General features: G+C 46.9%; 1 long non-coding RNA gene across 1 annotated transcript in view; it reads right to left on the bottom strand.

Moving 5' to 3' along the window:
• LOC147030157 (uncharacterized) overlaps nucleotides 1-17,296 on the bottom strand; it is a 35,684-nt gene extending 18,388 nt beyond the window's left edge. Inside the window, exon 1 of the long non-coding RNA XR_015055765.1 lies at nucleotides 17,067-17,296. This is a non-coding gene — a long non-coding RNA (uncharacterized LOC147030157). The remainder of the gene's footprint in view (nucleotides 1-17,066) is intronic.
• Nucleotides 17,297-19,266: the final 1,970 nt, after the last annotated feature.

The following is a 19,266-nucleotide window of genomic DNA, read 5'->3' as shown; positions in this document are numbered from 1 at the left end:
TGACACAATTGGTCATTTTTGGCAATTAAAGATAAACCGAACATTAAAGCACGATTTTGACACAGAAATGAAGAATCAAGGTGAGACTGATATGTACGTCAAAGAAAACTCTTGTGAGGTCTTAAAATGATACAATATGTTTATACAGAGCCATATTCACTGTCATTAAAGATGTTTATAATTAAAGGTCGTAAACCGAAGCAGTTACCTTTAAATATTTTTACCGGCCGAAAACGTCTGGACCGACCAGACAGGTCTTCGAGTTGACCAAGGCAACTTTTTGCTTAAAAGGCAGCCACACTGGCTATTAAAGGTAGTTACATTGACTATTAAAGACAGTTACAGCGCTTATTAAAGACAGTTACATTGGCTATTACGGATTAAATCAAAGACAAAGAGACTGCACGACTCAGCCTGATGAAAAGTCGAACCGCCACAAGAGAATTACTGTCTTAGAACTCCAGTATTTCTTGCTCTGAAGCGGTTGCTGAACTAGGCTCTTGACTGCTGCACCAAAAGCAGTGTGACACCCGCATTCACAGTTCATCGTCGGAATCATTGTCAGTTCCGCTTTCATCATCCATAAGTTCCATTTCTGCATGGGTCTGTTCATCGTTGGCGCAGTTTTTACACCCACAGCACTCTGTGCAAGACAGTCCTTTTGACCAGCAAGAACACTGGTTGGTCTCGCATTTCGTCTTCTTGCAATTACATTTCGTTGCCTCTAACAGTTCCTTCGGTGCTGGTGGTTTGCTCAGCCCAGTGAACAATCAGTGCTCCGTTGCGTTCCATCCATCCGTGAAATGTAGGAGAAGGGGCTTCTATAAACCTCTGTCACGCGGTGGTGGATCGCAGACTGATAGTTCACTCTTTTGCAATGCAGCATCAGAGCGTCGCTTGTAGGCGGCAACTTCTGTTCTCCCAGCGACTGGCTGCAGAATAGCTTGTAGCGAGCCTCATCCACACTCTTCATGGTCGGCTGATTGTACATGGCGCAGACGAATTGTTCCAGGTCGTGAATGATATTCTAATGTAGCGTGAATTCTCGACCAATGCTCCCGAAACAGGTGATGAGATGGGGACCCTTCATCATCAAGTCAAATGGCCTTGTTTTGCCATTACTGTGGAATACACTGGTGGTATCAGTTCCTGTGAAATTGTGCAAACCTATCAACGCATCACAGACAGAACTTTCCAGGGCATTACTCAGCTTCCTAATGTCAACAACGAAAATGTCCTTGGGACTTCCTGTGACCAGATGGAAATTTCGCGCCCAAATCGACTTCGAGTGAGCTAATGCCAACACAAACACATCGGTGTCGAAACTCTCTATGCGCACCGACTCTTCATTCTGTCCCGCGTGAGCGGCATGTAGCAGGAGCTTCGTGTCAGCTTCCTCATGGTCACATCCAAGTTCAGGTACTGATGACACAGTCATGACACCATTCGACACCTTGATTTTCTCACATTTGCCAGCATGACTGACGTACAACAGCATGTCGCCCAGTTTTGATGGAGAGATGTTTCTCGTCCACGATTCGACGATGAACTCCATCAACGCCTCCTGGGTGGCTCCGCTCAGGAGATAATTGGCCCACTGTTTTGGAAGGGCTTGATTGCGTCCGTAGATGGTTCGCACCTGAAGATCGCCCGCCCTGCCCGCTCGTCTGGCGTGATCCAGGCACTTGATGCTGATGCTTGGGTAAGTATCAAACACCACGTCCAGTCTCGAAGATTGGTTATGTCGTGCTTTGGCCACTACGATGTTCAGCACCATCTCTTCCAGTTTTCTGAAAGTGTTAGGCAGTGAACCAGCCTTTATCGCGTGAAAAACGGCCATTCCATCCACAATTGTTGCACCTTGGATAGGCTGAGCGTCCACATGGCAATCGGGCCACAGTTTCAGTATATGGTTGCGGAGTTTGGCTTTGTCAGTCTTAGCAATCGAACCATCACCGGATGCCAGCGGGAAAGATATGTTCGCCAGTGAGTATGCGAGCAGATCGTGGAGTGTTACATTGCTTTTCTCGCCAATCAACAGCAGTCGTGTGAAAAGATGACGTTCATTCGCAATTTCAACCTTCGGCGTCTGCTGGTGGGGAGTCGCCGACTTGCCTCGCGCCTTCGAGAAAGTTGCCAATTTGGCCTTCGAAATCGGACTGAAGAATGGGACCTCACCCGAGAGAAGCCGATCACGCATGAATTGCACAACAGCATTCTCTCCCTTGACATACGCGTTCATCAAGTCCGCGGAAGTGGCTGGCGGTGCAATGACACCTGAACTAATATTGACGAGTTCAAGGTGAGCGCCGGAGAAATGGTTAATCATTTGAAGTCCTGTGTCCATCACTTATACCACCACTGCTTCGTTCTTCTTTGAGCTCGACACATCCAAAACCTTTCTCGTTCGGAGCTCGTCGTGGATACCTGCCATGGACTCACATTTCCTTGCGATTTCCGCACGTGCTGGTTGGGACAGGATCCACTTCTTCACAGCTGTGCTTTTCTGAGTGTAACCAATGATTCCTCCACTGGTCTTGCTGTCCCTATTTAAAGTCTGCCCTCTGATTTGATCACACACAACACTACTAAATCCATAACGAGTATGCCGTTGGGCAGTCCATTTGCCGTCCATGAACGCTTGATAGGTGTCTGGGTGGGAGTGCTCTTGCCCGGCCATTTCCAGCCAGTAAACAGGTAAGTACCTTGCATAGCTTTGGTGATCGTACGCAAAGTACCAGGGCATTGACGCTCTCGTGATCGCAAGGTGTTTCCGCCAGTTCGAAGTACGAGTTGCCTGTATAAGCTCTAGTGCTAGCTCCACCATTTCCAAGTAGGGCCATGTAATGTCCACACTTTGGTGTTTGTCCAGGTCATCCCTCACCATGAGTGCTCCCGAGTATAGAACATGTAAATTGAGGCCTGAGTCACCCTGCTGTGGACCCAGGCTGGCTTCATCCTCTGTAGTCGACTCTGTTTCTGTTGTTGAGCTACTGTCTACAACAGCAGCCTGAGCAATGGAATAAATATCAATATCCTTCATGTACACCACTTCACTCTCAGACATTTTTGGTGGACGATAGAAAATCATGTCTGAGTACCGTTCCTGCGGTCTTTTCTTCAGTCTTGTTGCCTGGTAGTGGCCTTATCCTGACCTTCACCTACTCTGAGTTGGTCATTGAACATCTCACACAACTTCTTCATATGTATTGATTGCTTTCCATCAATGAGTCTTACCTAGATTACTTTATCACAGAAAATGTCAAATGTTGAGTCAAAGTTCACTTACTGAGTTTAGAGTTTACTTTCACTCAGTCTGTGGTATGTGTCATTCACATACTCATAATGACATTTACGGTGATAACAAACTGCCAGCGCCACACAGTCTTTATCCTTTATAGTTGTCATTATTCTCACATCACGTTCATCTCTCCTCTGCTCAGCAGTTTCCCTCCGCTTTCCTCCATCCTGTGTTTCTGCCAGGGACAACTGATCATGTTGAAATTTTCCTTTGAGACGGATGAATTTGTCTTTTTTCTGGCATATGACACAAATTTTTGGCAATACACCAGCTGATTTGCCAGCCACCCTTTCTACAGAAGTTCTGAGGGATTTTCTACGTATTTTGTGGTATGAGTGCCCCTCTTCTTCTAGTCTGCCCACCACCTCACTGGCTCTAGCAGAAACTGCAGTAGTGCTAGCTTCTGATTTCCTTTTCCTGGCTTCAGCGCGTTTTATATGATCCTTGTTACAAAACGACGCATAGCAGAACCGGTGACAGCCGGCATCCGCAGGAGGATCAGTCATTGGCAGCAGTTTCATAATTTGATCAGCCAGCAAACGGCATTTGTTGATAGTTTCACTATCTGTGGCGTCGCACCAAGCCTTCGCACACTCGCATACCTTAGGCCAGCTCTTATCTGTGAATTGCGTCACTTTCTCATCATGCTCCCCACCCAAGTGTATGAAACAACGCATATTTGGTTGTTGAAAGACCAAAAATCACTCGACAACCACGACAACCATCTTGATTTGTTGTTTCTTGGTCGTTTCCTGCGCGATTTCAAGCATGCCTCGCCCACTTTACGGCGGTAATTTCAAATGGTAATAACTGTCGGTGTGTCAACTTGTGCATATGGAAACAAGTAGGAATTTCAATGGTGTGTTCTCATGAATGTACAGGGTGAATTTCGTTTAGATTGGTGATCAGCACAACGAAACTAAATGAACCCACCCACCTCCACATGACCTATAACCATTAAGCCAACATCAGGCAATTTCATATCCTGGACATTTTTTTGTTTTGTTCCCAGCAAAAATAAATTGGTTCACGAGTCAGTAAGTGACCACTATTGGTTCACGAGTGCCAGCCAGAGTGACCACTATATTCGTTATGTGTGTGTATCTGTCAGTCTGTCTGTCTGTCCCGAGCATAGCTCCGTGGGTTTTGATCCGATCCTGATGAAATTTGGGTGGGAGGTTTATATCATGATCTAGTTGTGTTTTCCTGAGAATGGGTGTGCTGCGCCCATTATGGGTGGAGCCACGCCCAAAAAACATGTGTTTTTAGGGGGTAGCTGGTTTCAAGTTACATCTTCTCCAAGGGGGTTTGTCGAATCTGGCAGGGGTTTCGGTGTTTGGTTAGCCCAATGGCACCTGCATAGCCCCACAGAGCTCGATTTTTCAATTTCGTCCCAAGGTCAAGGTCACAAGGTCACAAACTTAGAAAATGTCAAAAAAACAATAAATTGGGCATCGAGCTCCTAGGGTTTTCAAATGTTTCAAATGAAAGTTGGTATGCAAGTAGTGCTCTTCGAGTACTACAACTTTCATCGTTTACGTTTTTCCCGATTCCCGCAAGTTTGCACGTGGCGTCCGCTCGAAGGTCAAAAAATAAAAAAGGCGAACCGTGTACATTGCTCGTGAACCATCGCTGTCTCCAGACTTGTTTATTTTAAATTTACTTCTCATATCTTGTGTACCTACTTGAGCATATGTATGTGAGATGAGACAGTAACCTCAGCTTATGTTTAAATGGTTGGCACGTGGAACCAAAGCATTCAATGTGGAACATGAAAGGCTATTTTTAATAATTCACTTGAATATTTATTATGTAGGTTAAAATGAAACATAATCAGGAAGGAAAGTGTTGAATCAGGAAGGGGGCAGGACGCCAGACAATTAGGAAGAGGGTGGGATGCCGTGGAAGCAGAAAGAGGGTGGTACACTGGAGAAAATGAAATGTATTAACTATTAACTTCAGTTTTTGTCGTGATATCATTTACAATTATCGACAAAGTCATGATACAGTTTACAGTTATTGACAAAGTCATGACACAGTTTACAATTATTGACAAAGTCATGATACAGTTTACAATTATTGGCAGTCATGATACAGTTTATAATTATTGGCAAAGTCATGATACAGTTTACAATTATTGACAAAGTCATGATACTGTTTACAATTATTGGCAAAGTCATGATACAGTTTACAATTATCGACAAAGTCATGATACAGTTTACAATTATTGACAAAGTCATGATACAGTTTACAATTATTGACAAAGTCATTATACAGTTTACAATCATTGGCAGTCATGATACAGTTTATAATTATTGGCAAAGTCATGATACAGTTTACAATTATTGGCAAAGCCATGATGCAATCTACAATTATTGACGAAGTTTAAATAATCCAAGTCAAATTTAAATCATCACAAAATCATTTTATCACCAATTTAACACGAATGTTGATGACGTGTGAATAAAGTTGTGCTTTTGTTGGAAAGACTGGTGCTTGCCATTTGGACAGCTCTGTGCTGTGTCGAGAGTGGACACTCCCTTCAACCTCAATGGTGAACGGTGTGCAACCTGGCGGCCATTGCATAGGCATGACATGTACAGTACAAGGTAGATATGTCGCCATTGACCAAAACGTGCATGCCGACTGAAACTAATTTCCCATTTATTTTAAACCCCGTTCTACTTCAATGATTAATCAACAATTAGTTTCAGAACATTGTGAACAAGTCATTATAACCTCAAGTCACATGTAAGTCGCAAGTCCCCAGACACCAAGTCTCAAGTGCAAGACTCGTTAATTTCATCAGGTCCAAGTCAAGTTGCAAGTCGCAAAAAAGAAGTCCCCAACTATGCCACTTCGTGAAAACTCAAATCAGATAAGTCTGGCTCTCGGGAAAACTTCCTATCATTTCCAATTGCCAAGACTACGCACCCTTCAAAGAAGCATGTGTTATCTCCCTCCAAAAGGTCTGCCTGTACAAAATGCTGCAGGGAATTCAACATGCCTGAAGCATTCTACAGGAAGCCAGGATAGTAAGTCAAAGGTTAGCTCAACAGGCACAATGTGTTTGAAGTTACAGAACCCTCACACACCTTGAGGCTCCTTTAATTTGTTAATTATCAAATGAGTGAATCTATCAGCACAAACTTTGAACAGGAAGTAAAGTGGAAAAGATAAAACAAATATTCCAAAGCAAGGCATGAAATTCCAACCTCGACATTCAGAATAAGATCCATTATTTCCTCGCGTCTGTTTTTCTCCATGTCACAACTCAGGCATTTAACTGAAAGAGGAATACAGGTACACTCATTGAGAACAGAAATATATTCCAATCTACTTTTTGAGTTTTTAAACATCATTTGTTTACAAATTTAAGATTATGGTGAAAACTTGAAAGTTATGCTTAACTCGTCATCCCTATCCTGATACTCTTCAAAAATGAAATAATCAAATGCTGAACTAACCTTTCCCATTTGCTCACAAAACATAAAATTTGATCAAAAATCATGAATTTCGCCCCTGGGAGCAAAATCTCGATCAAAACATTTTGTTTTGAGTGGATCCCACCCAAGGACACCTGGGGGTTAGTTTAAAGTTAGATAGAGGGATGAGGAAAACTTACATTTGGATGTCGTTGTGTGGTTGGTGCTGATTGCGGAAAGCTTTAAAAAAAATTGTGTGTAGGGTGCAGGAGATAATGGACCGACTGGGGGTGTGGCTTGTGAACGTAGTGTTCTGATGAAGCGTACACCCTGGGCGCTGGGGGCTCGTCGGCCAGGTGAGGCCGTAGGTAGGTCCAGGGGGCCAGTAGTGTATTTGTGGATGCAGGTAGCCAAGGAGATGGACCTGGTGTGCCAGTGCAGTGTTTTGTGGTGTTCAATGGGCCTGGGTGCCCGAGCAGCGGGACCCGCGGCACCAAAACGCCATGTGGGCATTGAGGGGGGGTGGGTGCCAGTGAGGGCATCCCCCCATGTTTGGGTAAGGAGAAGGCAAGCTCAGAGGCACCTCCAGCGTCCCGAAGGTGCTTACAGTGAGTATGCAGGTGGGCAGACTTGCTAGTGGAGCCACACTACCCAGCCACGAAATTGTGCGATGGCACAGAAAGAAAATTTGGTGGGCAAGGCCCAAAATTGTAAGAGCACCAACACGTAAGTAATGGGAATTTGGGTTTTTAGAACCGCATAGTTTAACAAAGGTCTCTTGGCAGGGTATAACCCCGGAAACAGTTTAAAAGTGTAACAATATTAGCGTAGTTAGGATTGATGAAGACCCCTTCGCACCATCCACTGTTGGGATCGCCGGGTGCTGGACTTGCCCTCCTGTCGGACTTGAGAATGAAACATGTCACGAAGTAAGTGTAAGATTGCATGTAGTTCTGCTCTTCCTTACCCAAGGAACCTTGGGGGGATTGGGTACGAATTCGGCAATGGGGATCGTGGGATATAGGAGACGAGACGTAATGACGAATTGTAAAAAGAGAGGGGCGAGGGTAGTGTATATGGGAAAGACGGATGGGTGCAGACGAGTAGGGCCAACCTCGAGCTCTCTCTCCCGGCACCACCGCCACTGCCCCAGGTATGCGCACACCAGGGACCGGCTGACCATGTTGGTCGGACCTGGTGTTTGGCATTACCGAGTTTACCTTTTTTTTCTTTTTGTGCTGTTTGCTGTTTGCCCTGCTGTTTTTCTTTGTCTCGCCAATGCACCAGGACTATCAAGGCTGTTCTGCATCAAGGCATCCCTAACCTTGCTGAATCACCTGTCTACATCAAGGCATCACTCGCCTCACTTCACCATTTGCTCAGTGACCTGTGTTCCACCCACACCTGTTCTGTGGACTGCTACTTCGCTGCAGCCTCATGCCAGGTGACACCGTTCCAGTTATCATGGTGGTTTTGTTCGTTTTCTTTTGTTTGAACTGCATTTACTGCAGCAGCATGCGACCACACTTATGGGCCGCCCCTTTGTTGCAGCCCCTTTGTATCAGCTCATACCAGCCTCATACCAGCTTCATTGCCACGTATCACCATGACCAGGAACTGCACAAACGCAGCTCGGTGGAGGAAGTGGCTCGGTTCTTGTTGCTGCTTCTTCTTGATCATTCTTTATTTTGAAGGCCACGTTTATGGCCTGTATGCCGGTCACTGGCCTGCTGGTTTATTTTGTAAGGTGTGCTGGTGAAGAGCATGAAGGTGGCAAGAATCACCAAGTGTTCTCCCCCCTCTCCACAATTTTTAGATCGTCGTGGAGGATCTCCAAGTCTTACTCACGTTGTTGTTCTTCAACTTCTTCTTGTGAACTTTTTTGTTTCACAGCCTACAGTTTTCATCGAAACTTCCTGAAACTTGGTATATATATATATATATATATATATATATATATATATATATATATATATATATATATATATATATATATATATATATATATAAATATGTAAAAACACCCTAGGCAGACAGTAACCATGTCCGATTTTGAAAATTCCTCCTAGAAAAAAAGTTATGACGTCAAAATATCTCCGCTAATGGAAATCGCCTAAAAAATTATCTCCGAAACTAGGCAAGCTTTTTGAATTATGTTTGCGGGAATTGAACAGGGCATAAGCAGAGATGAATTCCCGCACATATGATACATCACTATGACGTCATATCAATTTTTATGACGTCATTCCTATTTTTGACATTTTTTGTTTAACAACCCAGAGTTTTCATCGGATCTTCGTGAAACTTGCCATGTATATGCAGAAAGCCCACGCGCAGGCAGTAAACATCTCCAATTTTGTAAATTCTTCCAAGAAAAAAAGTTGACGTCATAATATCGCCGCTAATGGAAACCGCCTATACCATTACCTTCGAAACTAGGCAAGCTGTTTGAATTTTGTTTGTGGGAATCAAGCCGGGCATTAGTGCTCACAGATAATTTATCGCAAACCTGATACATCACAATGACATCATATTCGTTTTTATGATGTCAACATTAAGGACGAGGATCTTAGCGCATTTGAGCTTGCTCTTCTGAATTTCTGCAGGTCCTGGGTCAGAAGTTGTATATAGTTGTGTAGTTGTGTAGATTATTAAAGCCCACCGGTTATGTGTTGTCGTTTCAAAAATTCCGGCATTTCAGTGCAGCATAAGGTTGTCTGTGTGGGTCAGTTAGGTAGTTCCCAACGCATCAGGTGGGACATATCTAGTTTAAATTGTCGCACACACTGAAGGGTAGAGTTAAAACGTACAATGTTGGTGGTAACTTCACCTGCATATCACACAGTAGTGCTAATTGCAATGTTGTAAAAAAAAAAATATATATATATATATATATATATATATATATATATTTATTAACCAATGTCTCCAGCTGTTGGACGACTCGGGACGAGTCTGTGATAAGGAATGGGGTAGTGTTATGGATTTCAGAATCCGGTCTGATGACAGCATCCACACATCCAGGTCCTCAGACAGTTATTTCCTTAAAAGCATGTTCAGATTAGCCCCATCCTCATGTCTCATGGGATTTTAAATATGATGCATTGAGAAGGGTAAAGAATAGATCCCCTCTCTTATGGGAAGCTTTTTTTCTTTTTAACAGACACATTTAAAATCCCATTAGACATGGGGATGGGGCTAATCTGGACATGTATTTAAGGAAATAACTAAGGACCTGGATGTGTGGATGCAGTCATCAGACCGGATTCTGAAATCCGTAACAACATATATATATATATATATATATATATATATATATATATATATATATATATATATATATATATATATATATATATATATATATATATATATATATATATATATATTCTTCTTCTTCTTCTTCTTTCGGCTGCTCCCGTTAGGGGTCGCCACAGCGGATCATCCGTATGATCCGCATAGTGATTTGGCACATGTTTTATGCCGGATGCCCTTCCTGACGCAACCCTGGTCGCCTCTTACGACACAGGGATATGGTACACCTTTTTTAACCTGGGTATACACCGGCCCAGTATACTGGTACTCATTTCGCCAACTTCGGAAGGATGACAGGCTGAGTCAACCCCCTGGTGTATTAATTCAGTGGCCCAACGGGGCTTGAACTCAGGACCTTTTGGATCCCAAGCCGCTGCCCGAACCACTGCGCCAACACCAGGCTCATATATATATATATTGTTGCGGTTTTCGCGCCCGCCGGCGTGCGGACGGCCACGTAACTCAAATCGCGGCACGTCGCCCACCGGACGGACAATCCAGTCGTGACCCTCTCGGACTAACGCCGGGAACCAGTCACGGGTGGACCTTTCGGTCTCACCGCGATCGAGCCAATCAGCCCCCGCGTGGGATAGGGTTGCTCGCCAAATTCGACCTACCTAAGTACCCACGCGGAGGGTAGACCGGGCGATCGCACCTCGCCGCAGGTCGACTTCGGACACGGGCCACTTAAGCGACCCGTTCCGTACTATCAGAATAACCGAGCGGTGTTATCGTCGACCTCGACGGTTCGATTAATTATCGGGCGTATTCAGCCCACTACCAACCCTTTACGTGAAGCAAGATGGGGATTCAATGGAGGAAAAGACGAAGCGAAGCGGGAGAACAGTTCAACAATAAAGCACATTTATTCGCGGCACACGGGAAGCACACAAATACAATTCCACCAAATGCACACAAAAAAAAGAAAACACAATTCCATTTACACAAAAAGCAAACATAAAAGTGAAAACACAGTGCAGAGCTAATACCGACTACCGAGCACACGGCAACACTTATACAATTCTACTTCACAGACGGCGCCGAAAACACATACCCAAAACCAAGCAAAAGAATATCCTCAAGAATGAGGCGGGCCTGAGGCCGAGACCGGGTCGGGCCTACCCGTCTGGTGATGAGACGCAGAGCGGCGATGGCCCCGCAACCCGCGGGCCTCGTGGACGGTGTCTGGTAGGGGGTGGGAACGGGGCCCCCTTGGTCGCACTATCTCAGCGCGGGGGGAAACAGGAGGGGGTTGCTGATGCTCGGGGTATAGAGGATCTTTATTATCCCTGGTGTGCGTCTCCACCTCGGCCAGGTCGCGCTGCCGGCCTCCCTCGGGCGTGCAGCTCCTGGCACCGATGCGAGCACCCCCTCGTCCGACTCTCTTCAGCTTCTCCAGCCACTGCAGGCTTCGGGCTCCAGACTTCCACACTCGTCCCCTCCGTTCCGACTCCTTCTCGTTCTCGTTCTCCTTCTTGTTCTCGTTCTCCTTCTTCCTGACTGACGAACACCGTCCTTTTATCCCCCCGTAACTTCGCCTTTGACCCCCTCCCTTTTGACCTTTCACCTCGCTCCCCATTGGCCCGAGAAAAAGTGGGCGTGAAGGCTTTTTGATCCACAAATTTGCATATATCGATCGCCCTGGGGGCGGGGCCAATTCGCCCCTCGCTCACCGATTGGACGGCAAAAAGTGGGCGTGTGTCGTTTTTGATCCGTTTTTGAAGCACAAAATCCGTGATTTTGTACACGCTGTTCGACGCGCGCTCTGCACGAATCCAACACCGGTACCCACAGCGGGGCAAGAACGGTGGCGATGCTACGGTTGCGAGGTGTGACGTGAAGGTCGTGGCGGTTGTGGTGAAGCGGTGGTTGTGGTCGGTGGTTGATGTTGTGGTTGTGATCATGGCGGTTGGTCCAAAATAAAGATAGTAAAAGAAAAACGGCTATCCTGAAGAGTCGCAGCACGTATAAATGACATGTATTCCCACTAGACAACGGGTTTGGGCCTAACTACACATGCACTTACCGAGATACCTCACCTAAGGGACCTGAATGGTGGTTTGCGAATTTGGTAACCACAACAATATATATATATATATATATATATATATATATATATATATACATACATACATACATATATACATATATATATATATACATACATATATATATATATATACATACATATATATATACATATATACATACATATATATATACATACATACATACATATATATATATATATATATATATATATATATATATATATATATATTGTTACGGATTCGCGCCCGCCGGCGTGCTGACGGCCACGTAACTCGAATCGCGGCACGTCGCCCACCGGACGGACAATCCAGTCGTGACCCTCTCGGACTAACGCCGGGAACCAGTCACGGGTGGACCTTTCGGTCTCACCGCGATCGAGCCAATCAGCCCCCGTGTGGGATAGGGTTGCTCGCCAAATTCGACCTACCTAAGTACCCACACGGAGGGTAGACCGGGCGATCGCACCTCGCCGCAGGTCGACTTCGGACACGGGCCACTTAAGCGACCCGTTCCGTACTATCGGGATAACCGAGCGGTGTTATCGTCGGCCTCGACGGTTCGATTAATTATCGGGCGTATTCAGCCCACTACCAACCCTTTACGTGAAGCAAGATGGGGATTCAATAGAGGAAAAGACGAAGCGAAGCGGGAAAACGGTTCAACATAAAGCACATTTATTCGCGATGAACGGAAAGCACACATATACAATTCCACCAAAAGCACATAGAAAAGAAGAGAAACACAATGCAATTTTACACAAAAAGCAAATGTAAAAGCGAAGACACAATGCAGAGCTAATACCGACTACCGAGCACACGGCAACACTTATACAATTCTACTTCACAGACGGCGCCGACAACACATATTCCCAAAACAAAAGAAAAGAACACCCTCAAGGATGAGGCGGGCCTGAGGCCGAGACCGGGTCGGGCCTACCCGTCTGGTGATGAGACGCGGAGCGACGATGGTGCCTCAACTCCGCGGGCCTCGCGGACAGTGTCTGGTAGGGGGTGGGAAAAGGGGCCCCTTTGGTCGCACTATCTCAGCGCGGGGGGAAACAGGAGGGGGTTGCTGATGCTCGGGGAAAGGAGGATTTTTACTCTGTCTCGAGTCCCGCGACGAGCGTCTCCACCTCGACCAGGTCGCGCCGTCGGCCTCCCTGGTGTGCAGCTCCCGGCACGACGCGAGCACCCCCTCGTCTGCCTTCGCCGCCTCTCCACAGTTCCGTCCTCTTCGCTCCGACTCCAACGCACACGACGACGACGACGACCAACAACAACTTTTCTGACGAACGCAGCCGCTTATATAAGCCCCGTGGCTTCGCCTTTGACCCCCTGCCTTCGACCTTTCACCTCGCTCCCCATTGGCCCGAGAAAAAGTGGGTGTGAATGCATTTTGATCCATGAATTTGCATATAGCGACCGCCCTCCAACGCCCTGGAGGCGGGGCCAAATCGCCCCTCGCTCACCGATTGGACGGAACAAAAGTGGGCGTGTGTCGTTTTTGATCCGTTTTTGGAGCGGAAAATCCGTGGTTTTGTACACGCTGTTCGGCGCGCGCCCTGCACGAGTCCAATACCGGTACCCACAAGCGGCGCAAGAACGGTGGCGATGCGACGGTTGCGAGGTGTGACGGGAAAGGTCGTGGCTGTTGTGGTGAAGCGGCGTTGTGGTGGGTGGTTGATGCTGTGACGACTGTTGAGACGCGGTTGGTGGTGGTAATCATGGCGGTTGGTCCAAAATAAAGATAGTAAAAGAAAAACGGCTATCCTGAAGAGTCGCAGCACGCATGAATGACATGTATTCCCACTAGACAACGGGTTTGGGACTAACTACACATATACTTACGGAGATATCTCACCTAAGGGACCTGAATGGTGGTTTGCGAATTTGGTAACCACAACAATATATATATATATATATATATATATATATATATATATATATATATATATATATATATATATATATATATATATACATATATATATATATATATATATATATATATACATATATATATATATATACATATATATATATATATATATATATATATATACATATATACATATATTGTTGTAGTTCTCAAAACATGCATAGATTTATCTATAACAATGTACCTTCGGCCTTCACAGGCAGCAGTGGATTCCCCACGGATGGTGAACATCTTCTCATCTCTACGGCCAGCGAAGCTGCGATCGAGCCGGGAAGTGTTGTACAGTGTAGGCCACGTTGACGCCAGCGGAGTGGGCACGTTGATCAGCGCTGGTCGGACGCCCGAGCAGGCATGCAGGATCCTCGGCCGGTCGCCAGGGCACGGCCCGGGGGGTTTTTGCAGGACGATTTGTGTGCCAATTTTGGTGTGGGTGATTCGTGTCATGTCGTGGTGTCGGAGCGGAATATTTTCACTGTCTGAGATGACTTTGCCGGAAACTAAGTGATGCGGTTTCCGCCAAAGTTAGCGGGCTACGTGAGGGGTCGGGGCCAATCGGAGCGCCCAATTCAGGTGATGACGCTTCGCTTCAGGGTGGCCCCGCCCCACGCTGCAAGTCCTATAAAGATCGGAGTGGTCCCTCCGCCTTTCTCTCGCTCTGGCCTCGCCCAGGTCTCTCTGCACGACCCGCCTCCTGCTGTCTGGACTCTGCCTCTCTCGCCTCGCCCTCGTCTCTCTGCACCACCCGTCTCCTGCTGCCTGGACTCCGCCTCTCTCGCCTCGCACTCGTCTCTCTGCACGACCCGCCTCCTGCTGCCTGGACTCCGCCTCCTCGTCTCCACCCACACGACGTGGACCCCACCCACCTACCTGGACCCGCCTAGCACTCCATCCACCTACCTGGTCCCGCCTTGCACTCCATCCATGCACTCTGGACTCTGCCTCTTCTCCACTCAAGCCTCTCCTTCACGCCCATGGTCTCCACACGTGCTGCTGAAGCCAGAGACAATGCGCCAGCTGTCGGGTACTGCACCACGGACCCCCCCCCCCCGAAACGTATTGGTGGCGCGTCCGTGCAATCAAGTACAAAGGTACCGAGATCGTACCCTCAACTCCTCTCCCTTCTTGTTGCAATACTTTCTCTTCATCGGGTTTTCTGTGTCTGTGTCTGTGTGTGTGCGTGTGTGTGTCTCCTAGCGCCTGTCTGCTTTAGTAAGACTGCAGAAGATCATTATTGTTATCATTATTGTTGTTATTAATTTTGCATTAAGTCTGCTTCAAACTTCAGCGTCTCCTTCCAAATCCTTCTTAGATGTTTTGTAGAAATATTTGTGCCATCCTTCCAAATATTGGCCGAGGGTTTCGCATCTGCTCCATACGATGGAACAAGGAGGAGAGCCTTCACGGCTATGCTGGCCAGACATTCAAAGCGGTAGTGTAGTTGTGTGAGAAGATGATCCAGCAACTGTATGGCTAAAGCTTTTTGCAGTTGTCCGATGGCGAATCGGCCGCAATATTCATCCTCAACGTTTGCCAACTACAGTTTAGTGGCATAAAAGTTTGTACATCCACCTTAGCTGCCTGATTTTCTGCTTTTGTGAAACATTCGTTGAATTTCTCATAGATCTCATTTGGGACAGCACTAACCATATTTAACCTCCGCCATCTTCGAAGATGGATGGAGGTTACTGTTTTCACCCCTTTCTGTTTGTTTGTTTGTGAACAGTATTACGGAAAAACTCCTCGACGGATTTCGACGAAACTTGGTGGGGGGGGGGGTTAGGTATGGTCCAAGGATCATGCCATTAAATTTTGGACTTGGTCCCCCCCCCAAAAAAAAATTTGTTAGAGAAAAAAAAATTTTTTTTTTTGCATTTATACATGTTTTAAGTGATTTCCAACCCCCCCCCCCCAAATTTTTTTTTTTACCCCCCCCCAAAAAAATAGAGAATTTTTTTTTTGCATTTCTACATGTTTTAAGTGATTTCCAACCCCCCCCCCAAAAAAAATTGTTACCCCCACCCAAAAAAAATAGAGAAAAAATTTTTTATTTTGCATTTTTACACGTTTTAAGTGATTTCCAACCCCCCCCCCCCCCAAAAAAAAAAAATGTTGGAGAAAAGAACAATAACTGTCAGCACTGTTGTCATCATATTTAATGAATAAGTTATAAGGTTCACTTGAGTGATCCAGCAGTATTGGCGGCGGAGGTTTTGCACTCTCCCGAGAGCTCCCCCTCGAGTTACGACTGTTCTGATTGTACCGTAGGCACTGATAACATCTTGATAATGGGCTTGCAAATTCTGGCTCAGAGTCTTGGCGTAGGGCAACACAGTTGCGCAGTTTAACTGTGCTAACATTGCGCAGTTTGCCAATGATTAATTTAAACTGTTATTGAAGCCCGTCATGGCCCTGTTTGTTTGTGCGTCACCATTGTAGGTGACATCAGAAGATCTGTCTGCGAGATTCCTCAATGGCTTCGTAGTTGTCCATGATCTTGACGATGGCATCATGTCGTTGGACACACCTGGTAGTGCACACATGTACGAGTTTATTGTCGTCGCCGTATAGTTTTGCAGTCCATTGCACGACATTAGAGTTTTCGTTTCGGTGAAGACTTCGGGAAGATTATCACCTCCTCTGACACGTCCATGACGTTTTTGGTGAAGCCATTTTACTTCGGTTTTCCTGAGGCAAGATTCAAACAATGGCTGTGACATCTTCAGTACAATAAAAGGGAAATGGCCGAATGTGTCCGATGAACGTAATCTCTGCTGTCACCGCGAGGTGCACCGAGTATTTTGAACAAAGGAAACACGGTGTGGGTTAAGGCAAGTTTATTTTTTTACGATTTGGCAGAAATGGACATTTCGGCCGATTTTAACATTCCCAACTCGGCGAGTGAGCAGCGTCTAAATAGGCCTATGTCTCCTTTGGTTGGTCAGCTTGTCCTGGCCTCGCCAGTGTGTGCTGATGGCTCTATCATCCATCCATCCATCCATCCATCCATCGACAAATCGTAAGCAAACCGTATTTACCTCAACATAATGTATCTGATATTTTGCAGCACTTCACTGCTTCAGGCCTTCTCCTTCTCCTTCTCCTTCTCCTTCTCCTCGAATCAACCGCCACGCCTTCAACTTCAGAGAGCACCGATGAAAAAGGAACAATTTGATTTATCGGTGGGAATATGGCTGAAAGCACGTGACTCGTGGATAGCCGACCAATCATATCGCTCATTGCAACCGGTGATCACGTGTGGCGTCGTGTCCGCTAAATTACAAAACTTAATGGTGTCTTAGCCACGGCACCCCACGGCTATATATATATATATATATATATATATATATATATATATATATATATATATATATATATATATATATATATATATATATATATATATATATTTTAAACATTTCATCGATCTTTAAACACATTTCCTGCAGTGATGGATGATTTTAAACTCTCGCTTACAAAAAATGTGGCGAGTTTTTGAAAAAAGGGCATTGTGGTCTGAGAGGAGCAGGCCATGGCACCACTCCCCCACCCCTCGACCCCACCCCTCGACCCCACCCCTCGATCCCACCCCTCGACCCCACCCCTCGATCCCACCCCTCGACCCCACCCCTCGATCCCACCCCTCGACCCCACCCCTCGACCCCACCCCATCGATCCCACCCCTCGACCCCACCCCTCGACCGCACCCCTCGACCCCACCCCTAGACCCCACCCCTAGACCCCACCCCTCGACCCCACCCCTAGACCCCACCCCTAGACCCCACCCCTCGACCCCACCCCTCGATCCCACTCCTAGACCCCACCCCTCGATCCCACCCCTAGATCCCACCCCTCGACCCCACCCCAAGACCCCACCCCTCAATCCCACCCCTAGAGCCCACCCATAGACCCCACCCCTAGACCCCACCCCAAGACCCCACCCCTCGACCCCACCCCTAGACCCCACCCCTCGACCCCACCCCTAGACCCCACCCCTCGATCCCACCCCTAGATCCCACCCCAAGACCCCACCCCTCGACCCCACCCCTAGACCCCACCCCTCGATGCCACCCCTCGACCCCACCCCTAGACCCCACCCCTCGATCCCACCCCTAGATCCCACCCCTAGACCCCACCCCTCGACCCCACCCCTCGATCCCACTCCTAGACCCCACCCCTAGACCCCACCCCTAGACCCCACCCCTCGACCCCACCCCTCGATCCCACTCCTAGACCCCACCCCTCGATCCCACCCCTAGACCCCACCCCAAGACCCCACCCCTCCCCCCCCCCCCTCGCCCCCCCCCCTACCCCCCACCCCTCGATGCCACCCCTAGACCCCACCCCTCGACCCCACCCCTCGACCCCACCCCTAGACCCCACCCCTCGATGCCACCCCTAGACCCCACCCCTCGATCCGTGCATGCCATGTATTTATACTGTGACAATGCTCTGTGGGGGTGGGGTCGATGGGGACAATGCTCGATGGGGACAATGCTCCATTTCATCAAAGCTCCTTTTCCTCCTTCGTATGAAGCACAAGGCTGCGGATAGCGTCATCGGCTGAAAGCGCGGCTGTGCTGCTGTTGCAGTGCCCCTATTGCCAGTACACGAGTACTCATTTTGCTGACCTCTGAAGGATGACAGGCTGAGTCAACCCCACCTGGTGTTAATTCAATGTGAGAAACAGGACTGTAACTCGGGACCCTAAGATCTCAAGCCAGCCACCCCAACCGCGAAGCCAATACCAGGCTTCTCCATCGAAGTTAAGGTTGCAGAACATCGTCCAAGCTAAGGTTGCATGTGTTGAAGTGCAAAAATACATTCAGGAAACCTTTGGCACCACAACACATGGTATTTTACATCGGTTTTCACACCGCACGTGGGGAAAAAAATGATTGTGTCGTCACAATGGCGGACGGTATACGGATGTACTCGATGTCGAAGGCGGTATTGTAATTGTTGTATCACCGCCATGTTTTATTATTAACCTCCACAACCGAAAGTGAAGAAGGTTATGTGTTCACCCCTGTTTGTTTGTTTGTTTGTTTGTTTGTTTGTTTGTTTGTTACTTGCAAAATCGAAGATTTTTCAACTATTGGTTAGTCGATTTTGTTATTCTGTCTGTCTGTCTGTTTGTCTGTTTGTCTGTTTGTCACCTACAGGTCACAATTTTAAACCGATCTTCACGAAACTTCACCACATGGTAGTGTTTGTCATAGGGAAGAAGCCTATTGT

The sequence above is a fragment of the Eptatretus burgeri genome, chromosome 3 (genome assembly GCF_056783735.1).
Source record: "Eptatretus burgeri isolate ZD-2024b chromosome 3, Ebu_testis_v1, whole genome shotgun sequence".
NCBI classification, from domain to species: Eukaryota; Metazoa; Chordata; class Myxini; order Myxiniformes; family Myxinidae; genus Eptatretus; species Eptatretus burgeri.
Note: the sequence above shows the minus strand (reverse complement) of the source record. Positions and strands in the feature narration are given on the sequence as shown.